Here is an 11803-nt window from a genome sequence, read left to right as displayed (position 1 = left end):
CGCTTCTTTAAATAAACAAACACGTATAACGATTACATATACCTACAAACAACCGACAATTCAATCAATTCTGAGCATAATTTTTTTGTATGTATGGCCCGGTAGAAACATTGTAACCTCAACGATAATTATATATCAAACTATGTTAGGTTGGTTTTTTTTACGGACATAATTTACAATTTTGTTAAAAACAAACTATACAGTTATTCATAGAATAACTAATAAATACGCAGAATTCTATATCTACCGTTCGCTAACCAGTAGCCGCGTTTTAGTCCGTGGACGGTAGATATATGAAGTTTCGCGCCCAAAGATTTCCGTTAATATTAAAAATTTGCTATTTACGTTGTGACGGTGTGACCTCCTTACACCGTCATCCCACCTTTTTGTATCTCCTCTCTCTTGTATCGTATCTTCTTTTGTTTCACTTGTAATTAAATTTAAAATTTCTTTCAAAAATTTCTTTTAAAATTTAAATCTTCCTTCGCTTTCTCGTTTTTGCTTCGTACCACGGTCACTCTCTGCTTGACCGCAATAGCGGACAGAACTACTAAATCAGATTGTCTAATTTTTTATTCTTTTCAAGTTTAATCATAATACAATCAATGTAAATCATGTATCGACCATAATGAGCGAATAACAGTCTATCCAATATCTGTAATTCAACATAACACAACCCGATAAGGGGTAAGTGCCTAAATCTAACATCTACCAATTTTAGGTTGTTAGGGAGTGCTTTTTTTATTAATGTATTGTTTTTTACATCTACCTTTTATTTGTTACAGTTTTTTTGCTTTACCTTTCGTTTTACTTTACTTCTTTTAATAAATTTTGTGGACCGGAAGTTTCCCGTTTCATTGCCGTGAACCTGGTCACGGCTAGTTAGGGTTACAACCCTTTTAACGTGATTCAACACCATCACACGAAACAAGAACTTCACAGTAAGAGCGTTTACGCACTGCATGCAATTAAAAAAAGACGTAAATATTTTAAAACAGTCGTAAACTCCCCTGAAAAAATCGACGAAATGTCGCTTACGGCATTTCCACAAAACACCGATGATTTGACCTCCATGTCACCCGACGGAAAGTGACGATAAGGTCGACGATGGAGCTTGCACACCTATGTAATGACTATTCACTCTCGCCTTGAAAAGGCTCAATTTATAGCGTTCATAAGTCTGCAGGCAGACAACTCGACTCCATAGCCGTTCGTCTTATAAATGTGGAAGAGTACCATCGTTCGTTTATGGCAGATTCTCCTTTTTTTATAATACCAAGGCGTGCGCCTGGTGGTCGACATGCCTATCCATGACAGTTGCAGTGTCACTCAGAACTTTAAAACGCAAACGGAGGGGCACTGCCCTGCCCGTGTCACCCTGAGACATAGTTGACATGTCCCATGTGCCTGTAATTTCACGAGCACCTCTACCCTTCAAAACCCGATCGCAATTATTGCTCACATTACTGCTTCGCGGCAGAAATAGGTAAGGTAAGGTAGCAGTACTTCCCTGGACGAACTCTCTAACAAGACTAAGTAAACTATAAAGAAAATTTTCACCCCAGATTGGCGAGTACTATAGACAATAGAATATTGATTCAGTACTAAAAAGAGCGCCTTTGTGAAATTTTAATTGACAGATTATAGTACAGGAGCAGAAAAATATTTTTCAACACTTGAACGGTCGTCAACTCTGCCACTTGATGTCGGTGTAGTTAGAGGCCTTGTAAAGTCTTTCTATGGCAAATTGCACCGCGTGGCGCCTCTTGCGGTCACGAGAACCGTCTTACTATCACTACCATTGAAATACAAATAAAATGAAAGCATTTTATGTCAGACAGTAGGTATAGTTACATGTCCATATGGAGTATATTATAGGAAAAAAATATTTAAAAAAGTAAAATAGATTTTGATCATTGTGACGATTTCAAGTGTGAGTTGCTTACCTATGAAATAAAGATCATTTGAGTTTGAATCATTAGCATAGCCAAAGTCAAAGTCAAGGAATCATTTATTCCATAGGCAAAATAAATTTACACTTGAAAACGGCATAATTGATTATGTCGAATTATTTTACACATTTTTTTTATTTGATTGACAAACAGCATTAATTAAATTTGTACTGCATTGATATTCCATTATTTTTTTTAATATTATTCCACTAGTTTGTTATAATTATTAATACAAAGATCGAACACATAGAAAAATTTCTTCTATCCAGATGTTTGTATTTGGTTTTCAACGGCTTTTTAGTCGTAGCGCCATCTATGAGAAATCTATGACAGTATCTCGTCACCCGGCCGGATCGAAGGATTTTTTTCAGTGTTCGATCTTTGTATTACAATTATAACAAATAGCGTTAACTTCTTGTAGGTACCCACCCCGCATATACCTATTGTAGCCCAACCAAGGAGAAGATACTTGATAAAATTCATTCAACCCGCATCCGCCAGATGGCACATAATAGGAAAAGTTGGCGGAATGGATTCTATGATGCGGGCGCGGTTCGTAATTTTACGTGAAATTGACAATAACTGTGCAATTATAGAACTTTTCTTCGTAGAAATTTTTCACAATGCTTATTTATGCACCTTTAGACTGAAAGGGACTTAACATAAAATTCCAACTTTTTGGGAATACGCAAAATAAGATTTGAAGATTTGGCATTTTCATATTGTTCAATTTATTGCTTTTGAAATACTTTAGGCCTTTTTGGTCCTCGAAAATACTGAAGAAACATTTAAGTTCGGTTATGAAGCTTCGGTTATCAACAATTGTTTCTGATTATTTTAATATTTAACAATTTAAAAATATAATTGACAAAAACTAGTTACCTAACTTTAACTAAGTAACTTTTTTATTGTCATTTTTGACCTAAGAAGAATTAAGTCTTTTTCATCTTCACCAGTTAAGTTAAGTTATGACCTCATCAAAATTAAGCCGTTTCATGTCTAAAAGAAAGTCCTGTAGGTAAAGTAAGTCACGTTTGTAAAAGTTTTATGAAGACTATCGGAACGAAAACGGCTCAATTATTAATCTGTCAGTTTTTCGCCAATGGGTGTGGCGTGTTGTCTTAGCTGAAGCAGAGTCGACACTAAATGCGTCGTGTACATACTGAGTCGGGAGTGGAATGTCAAACATAATGAAAGAGACCCATATAATGAGGCTGAGTCAAAAAAAGTTTAGTAGCAGTAGAATATCTTGTGAACGAATTCACCCAGAGAAGTACTGAAAGTTGCTAGTTTTGAAAGGTGAAGGCGCATTCATTCGACACGAATTTCATCGCGCTCTTTCTCATCGTCATGATAAAATATGCTCTATTCACTTAGCTTTTACGTTTTAACTTAAATGAGCGTCCCGGGCACGAGACTGGCTTGAATTTGACCTACGCGGCGGCCGCGCGGCGTCAGCGCGTTTGGTTTATTCAGTGGAATTTAAATGTACTTGCCTAGTAAATACAATTCAGATATTAAGGTACAAGAAGGCGTGGTAAGTGGGCGAAAACTTTCTCCTCGTGTAACTGAGCGCTTATCCTTCAAAACCGGAACACAGTTATGCTCACACGACTGCTTGGCGGCAGAAATAGGTAAGGTGGCAGTACTTCCCTGGACTAACTCTTTCACTAGGTGCTCTACTGCAACTAAAGTCTGCAAAAACGGCGCGCGCGTGACGTGACTGTGGCGCCACTACAGCACTTCTCTATGAGTTTTGCAAATTTGCGCGCGCAAATCTGCAAAACCGAAAAAAGAAAAATAACAAAAATTGCTGCGCTTTGGTACGGAATATCCATTGTGCCTAGTTAGGATTGGATCAGACAGGAACATAAATCTCGATCCGAGTGAAATACAGCTGCTGTATACAAACGGCCATAAACAGACGGAAAATAGCAACATGTAATTGAAACACATAGAAAGTTGAATTATGGAGGTTTTTATATGGCCTGACAAATCGGCCGCGTTCGAAGTAAGCGTATAAGTAAGTGTAAGAGAACAAAGAACACTAAGTTACTTAGCGCGAGGTCAACGATCGTAAACGAAAATCAAACCTAGCATAGAAACAAATAATGTTTTCTCAAACATGCTCGAAAATGTTCGCTTTTCTGTTGAACAAAGAACACGCAAAGAGACGGATTTTTGACGAGCGAAAAAATGGCCGATTTAGTAGTTACAGTTTTTATACGAATTAGTTTTTACTTTCAGTGTAAGTACGTTTTGAGTTTCTTAATAATTTGCTACCATTTTTACTGATAGCTCTGTAGCCAAGAAATAAATAATAACCCAATTTTTTACACATCACAAATTTTAAAACAAATTACTTTCTGGCCTCCATTTTTCAATCTATTAAGCCTCGACGTTAAACTTTTCAATATTTGACAATTGCATGCAACATTGAGATGACTTGATTGAGCGACATCTCTCGCCAGGACTGGTAGCTGTAAAGGTACGTGATAAATCTGTCATAGATTTCTCATAGATGGCGCTACGACTAAAAAGTCGTTAAAAGACCAAGTACAAAGACACGACGCAAGCACATAGAAAAATTCGTGAGGTCCGTTGGTTCGTTCCGTGGCTTAGTTGGTATAGCGTCTGCCACGTTATGCAAGAAGACGTCGGTTCGAATCCGACCGGATCGAAGGAATTCTTTCTGAGTGTTTTTTCTGAGTGTTCGATCTTTGTATTAATAATTATAATTGCCTTATAGAGTCATCCGGTTAACGATCTAACAAAGAATTTAGAAACTAAAAACGTAATATACAAACGTAAAAACTGTAACGCGCCATTTTCCCCCTCATACGGCCATGTACTTATTGTTTATGGATCGAGCATTAACTATAAGAGCCATCAGCTTAAAAGGTGACAAATAATTATAAAACTCGAAACGTAATTAAATATTTGTTTAGCTTCGGTAAAAGCTTTACAGGAATACAAAATCCCCGTCAGTTTTATCCATAGGTTTTATCCTATACAGCCAAGACATCGACTCACGTCTTCCAGCACGCTCACGTAGTGCGACGCAATGTGTTTGTCTTTTTTAATTCTGTTTTAAAACGGTCTTATTTTTGTTTAGAAAAAAAAAATTAAAACATTACTTATGCACGATGTATTCGCTTTCCCGCTTTTTACTAACTTATTTTTGTAAACATAGATAACAAAACAGAAATAGTTTAAGTCGTATACTGGTCCCACAATAATGTAATGTATTATTAAAATCATAAACTCAAAGAGTTTAGCTCTACAGTAGTCAAGAAAAATTGCATATATCTAAGACTTTACGCAAGCTATTAATTTTAACCCAATTTCGTTTGCAAAGAAAATATTTTCTTTTTTATTTTCTAATTTGAAATGAAAATATTTTTTTTAATTTAATATCAAGTGACGGGACGAACAAGTCGTGCGCCTGATGGTAAGCTACATACAGCCTGTCCATAACAGTTGCAGTGCCATTCAGAGCCTTAAGTCGCAAAGATCTGAAGGGCACTGTCACTGCGCCCGTCACCCTGAAACATAAGTTGACAAGTCCCACGTGCCTGTAATTTCACCCTTACCCTTCTAAATCGGAACACAGTAATGCTGACACTTAGAATAATAACGCATAGAATGATAGTTTCATATCAAACGAACTGTCACAAGTGAGGCAACAATCAAATTCATGTAGGCTAGTTTTAGTAGTAGGTTAATTTTCGGTTTTAGTGAATATTTATATAAAAATACAAGTTGAAACGCGTTACTTCCGTATGGAATGTGATGTTAGGTCTATTTTATGTTTGTCTGACGTATTTTTACATTCATTTACCGCACATTTCGTCATTTTTAGCTAAAATTCTTGAACTGTTCGCGGTGCTTGAGCACTGAAGGCCCGCCCGCTCGTGTAGGCCCATTGGGCGCGCTTCAATTTGCCTCACTTAGCGTGTGCGGACTAGGTTTCTATGCGTTATTATTCTAAGTGCTGACATTACTACTTGGCGGTAGAAATAGGTAAGGCGGCAGTACTTTCCTACTTAATGACTGTGTCTACGATCATCATCTATATTTAATTTTTACAGCAAAATAAATTTTTATTAGACAATGTTTACATGGGTTCAAATAAAGGAAATACAAAAAACATACTTAATACACAAGGAAATTTCACGAAGCATCGGGCTCAGGAAGCTGAGAGCATTTGAAAGGCTAAACTTATTATTATTTGGCCAAAGTAGCCACCGGAGGCTTCAAACGATTTGAAATGAAAGTTCAAAGGGTAATAATAATAATAACGCACACACTTAACATAGCCCCGCACTAGGGAAATCCTGTGTCGCGGGTGCCATGGATACATACATAGACAACCACAAATTACACCCAAACTCACGAAATAAATAAATGTAGGCCATACAAATATTTCGCCCGGCCCGGTAATCGAACCTGGAACCTCTGCGTGGCAGTCCGGCATGGTAGCCGTTTGGCCACGGAGGCAGTAATAATAGAAGGAGGGTATTTAAAGCTTTTATACAATTGTCACCGAATTCATGTATCATGATGTATAAATAAACTTGTTTAGCTATGTATACAATCTCGTTACTAAGTACGTAACTTCAAACGAAGGCATAATAAAGTTTATCTAAGCGGAGCTATCTCGCATCCGGCGGAATCCGGTTCACACCAGATATAAGCAGATTTATTGTGTTTACATTGCAAAGTGTTTGGAACAATGTATTATGGAATTTCGTTATTAATCGTGATAATTAAAGGATGAGAAACCGTTGAACGCAGCTGGGATCATTTACATTATCTTATGGTTTATTGTCTCTTTCTCTCTCAAATTTGTCGTTATAATAATGCACAATAGACAAATTAGACAGAGAAAGACAGAGAGATTGGAGTTTGCTAGACTATTCTAAACAGATAGCGTCGTCATAAATTATTATTGTAAGAGATTTATAAGAAAATTATAAGTGATTATCACTAGTATCAGGTTTCTTACCACGGTATGACTTCTTTTTATTTTCCCGATATTTCAGTCAACCCGTGACCATGGAGCGTGCAACCGTTCCGAAATATCGGGAAAATAAAAAGAAGTCATACCGTGGTAAGAAACCTGATACTAGTGATAATCATTTAGTGAATAACCACGAAAGTCTTAAAATCTAAAATTATAAGTGTTATTTTTGTGTAATTTACAAAGTTATAGGAGAAACATTGTGCATTCTTTTACTCAGAATTTGAAAAAAATATTTTAACAGTTGTTAGGCTTCTGCATTTTTTTATTATACCTAGTGACGGGACTAATAAGTCGTGCGCCCGATATTAAGCGTCACGTCTATACATAGCAGCTGTAGTGCCACTCAGAGCCTTAAATCGTAATGCTCATATTACTGCTTGGCGACAGAAACAGGTAAGGTCTAATTCTCTGGACGAACTCTTTCACAAGGAGCTCTACTGGTACCAAAATTTCTGTACATACAATGAAAATTAAACTATTACATTGCCGCCTATATATGGGGTCTAAAGGCACTCATATACAGATGATAATCGTATGGATTCGTCGCTACTCCCTTGGCGTTCAAGTTAATCGTTAACGACATAAGCATACGCTATCGATACGTCGTTTCGATCGGTCTGAAATAACGGATCGCGAAGACAAATACTCGCGTGTATGTGGGTCTTAATTCGCGTATGTTTGTTTTTTCAGACAAACCAATGATTCGTGCCATTTAAAGCCCCATGGCCATCAGTCAGTCGTAATCACGGGACGTATAAACGGCCCGAAAGGTTGATTTGTTTGAAGCAATAAATATACGCGATTTCGACCGAAAAAATTGTTTAATTTCTATAAAAAGACTCAAGTCCATTTGTATTAAACTTAAGTACGTCTTAAACCAATGCTCGCAATGCAAAATACACTCTTAATACATTGTATTAAGAGTGTCTTGTAATTTAAGTATTGGTTTAAGACGTATTTAAGTTTAGTGCAAGTGGACTTTGGCTGTCGTACTTAATACTGAAGCTGATGTAACGGTCTGTATAGATCAACATTTTCTCAAAAAATTCAAAACTTAATCGGTCATTCGTAACGCTCTAGTTATCATCCAATTTATTAAGGACCACTGCATACACCATTAGGCGTGATCCCATGCCGGATAACTGGGTATAACCGGCTCTACCCGGGGACTCACGCGGAATATCTATGTACCCGGATGAAATATTACGCGTTTTATTGCCATGGTTGCGCGTGGAATGAAAAGTGGAGTAGTTGAACCGACTAGGAACACCAGAAGCAGGGTAATGTTTTTTTATGTTGTTTGTGTATATGTTACGGTAAGTGAGATTAATTGGAAATTGTTAATAATCATAAATCATTTTTAATAATTACCGAAATTGTAATAATTACCGAGGTAAAAGTAATAAATTTAGAACTTTTACCGGTGATTGTTAATAATCAAATCCTAATACTGATTATTGTAATAATTTTCTGTTTTACTTCTTTACAAAACAAATTCCGCCAGACAGGAATTAAACTTACGGCTTCGAATATGGTATGTTATTCAAGCGGCGATTGCCAGAACTGAACCTGTTCGTCCAGGGTAGTACTGCCACCTTACCTATTCCTGCCGCCAAGCAGTAACGTCAGCATTACTGTGATTCCGGTTTTGAAGGGTAAGGGTGCTGGTGAAATTACAGGCACATGGGACTTGTCAATTTATGTCACAGGGTGACAGGCGCAGTGGTAGTGCCCCTCAGATCTTTGCAATTTAAATCTCTGAGTGGCACTGTAACCTGTTATGGTCAGGCGTGAAGCTTACCATCAGGCGCACGACTTGTTCGTCCCGTCATTTGAATTGCTGAATAAACTCTTCTTTCTTTCTAATTTCACAGTATTTATCACATTTCCCAAATCATAAGGTAATTATTAATAATGACTGGTTAATATTTATCACATGAATAATCTCAGTACAGAGTACTAAAAAAAAACGACCTCAAAAGTCATTCACCCCCTAGTTTGCCACCCTGAGAGATGGAATATTTTCTACAAAATTAAATGGAACCACTTCTGAGGTATTCTCTTTCCAACAAAAAAGAATCATCAAAATCGGTTGCAAATGCCGTACGTAATGAGTTATCGCGTAACATATAACCTCCTCCTTTCTTTCAAGTCGGTTAATTAAACTTATCTTAACCTAAACTGGTGTTAATTAAATTTTTATTGAATTGATAGTCAATTATTTTTTGTGAAATTACTCCACTAACTCACACTCAGTGTTTTTTCTGAGTGTTCGATCTTTGTATTAATAATTATAACAAACTAGTGGAGTAATTTCACAAAAAATAATTGAATATCAATTCAATAAAAATTTAATTAATACAGGGAATAGCGACATCTCTCGCCAGGACTGGTAGCTGTAAAGGTACTAACTGGGTGATAAATCTGTCATAGATTTCTCATAGATGGCGCTACGACTAAAAAGTCGTTGAAAGACCAAGTACAAAGACACGACTCAAGCACATAGAAAAATTCGTGAGGTCCGTTGGTTCGTTCCGTGGCTTAGTTGGTATAGCGTCTGGCACGGTATGCAAGAAGACATCGATCCGACCGAATCGAAGGAATTTTTTCTGAGTGTTTTTTCTGAGTGTTCGATCTTTGTATTAATAAATAAACTGGTGTGTTTGTAAAATACAAACAACCTCACACGGCAACTAAGCTTTTAAAAGTTCTGTTCTATTTTTAAATTTTTGGCTTCTCTTCATTGACTTAATTATAATTGTAAGTCAATGCTTCTCTTGAAGAATTTTCCCAACGTCAAGTCAGTCATGGGAGTTACACTTTTTTTAATATTTATTAACTCACACTTCTCTTTAGTCTATTCCGTCTTCTGGAACCATTGACTTACAAATAAATGGACGACGGGTCTAATACAAAAACCACGAAAAAAATGTCCCAAGTCAACCTATTCGAAATTTAAATTGTAATGTCATCGCAGTATCGCGCTGTCAGTAGAACAAATGAAGACTAAAGCGGAGTTTGTAGCGCTCTGTATACGATTTTAGCGCCTTATAAGTGCGGACACTTTTTAGCGCGGACCCGACGTCCATATAATTGTAAGTCAATGTCTGGAACAATACAAAACAACACAATATACTATCACCGTTAAAGATATATTAATATAAGTAAATAAGTTTTCTAATGTAAGTTTGTTAGTACTAATAAAATCAGATATTAATTCTATGAGGGGATTTGTAAAAACAGATAACAGAAACTTGAAACTTACGAGGAATAAGAAGGTGGAAGACTATCATAAATAGAACAAGTTCTGGTAGGGCAGCTACAAAAAATGTGGTCTGTGGTCTTCATCCAGGCCACATTTTTTCTTACAGTTAATCAAGCTTTTGCTCTACTCTTTCACTTCAAATAAACTATTATTTTCTTCGTTAAGATGTTATGAATTTCACTTATATACTTGAACATTAAAGTATCTTTTTTAGGATCATTGCATATTAAATAAGTATTGCTGGAAGACGTTGGTTTGAATCCAGCCGGATCGAAGGAATGTGTTCGATGTTTGTATCAACAATTATAACAAACTAGTGGAGTAATTTATCACAAACAATATAATATCATGGTGATCAAACATCGCGACTACCAGTAAACTTAAAAAATTACAGTTGCATAAAATTTTCAGTTTCTTAATTCTTTGTTATCTTTTTAACCTGATGAATTTATAGCCAAATCTTAAATAATAAACACACCCATTACATACATATATTAAAAATAATAAAAACCAAAACTCGGGTCTCACTTTTAACATGATTTACTTTTTATTTTACTTTTATTAAATTCTTTTTGCTTTTTATTTTGCTTTGTATTCTTTTTAAGCAGCAATGAACCTAAAATAATTAAGAAGTAATTAGTGTAATTCTATTTATTACGCTGTTCATGATTGTTACAATATAAAATAAAAAAAACTCCTAAAAACCTCTTAACGAACTTTTTGTCTTCGTAAAGAATTCATAGAGCCTTTGAGAGGACGACAGCGATAACGCCACCTCAAAACGAGATAATATGGAAATAAAATTCAATATTCTTTATCAAAGGGCCCTTGAAATTTCTTACCGCGCCGTTAGCCAAAATTGTAAACTGCGTACTTAATTCGAGTACGTTTTATTCAGAGTTTAATAATCTAAGTACAGAGTACTAAAAAAAACTTAATAACCCTTAAAGTTCAAGGAATTACATCTATTTGCCAAGTTTCATTGAAATTGGTTACCGGAAAGTGCACTAAACCAGATTCATCCCCTAGTTTGCCACCACCACTACTGAGGTAGCATGAAAAAATATTCAACACAAGCGCAGCTATTTTGCACGGCTTAAACTTCACTGGGTTCGCAAAGTAGCAAATTAATTTACTTTCATTTTTATTAACACGGACTTCCGCAAAGTAACGCCTAAATCTATTAATTACCTATAGAAAAAGGTTTTATTTCCGATAGAAATAGACGTAAAGTTTCATTTCTAACCTCTTAACACCTGTACCTATACCCAAGTGTTAAAAATAGTTAGGTGTCGGGCAGGTTTCCAACCGGTCATACTCACTCCCAATCATATCACATGTTTCCCGCTAAACTTTGCTAAGGTTTCGTGACCTTGACATTACAATGACGTGACACGGGTGCCTAATTGCGTGTACTTTCACCGTTTAATTTATTCATCATGGTAAGTTATTTAGGCGTGTATTGCTTTTGAAATAAATGTTTACTAAATACGCAATATTAACGTCACGAAGAAAACTATATTAAAGGTACACATACCTACTGTATGTTGTAACAGGGAA

The sequence above is a fragment of the Hyposmocoma kahamanoa genome, unplaced genomic scaffold (assembly GCF_003589595.1).
Source record: "Hyposmocoma kahamanoa isolate Upper Pololo Valley unplaced genomic scaffold, ASM358959v1 101, whole genome shotgun sequence".
In the NCBI taxonomy this organism is placed as follows: domain Eukaryota; kingdom Metazoa; phylum Arthropoda; class Insecta; order Lepidoptera; family Cosmopterigidae; genus Hyposmocoma; species Hyposmocoma kahamanoa.
This window is presented reverse-complemented; position numbering follows the sequence as displayed.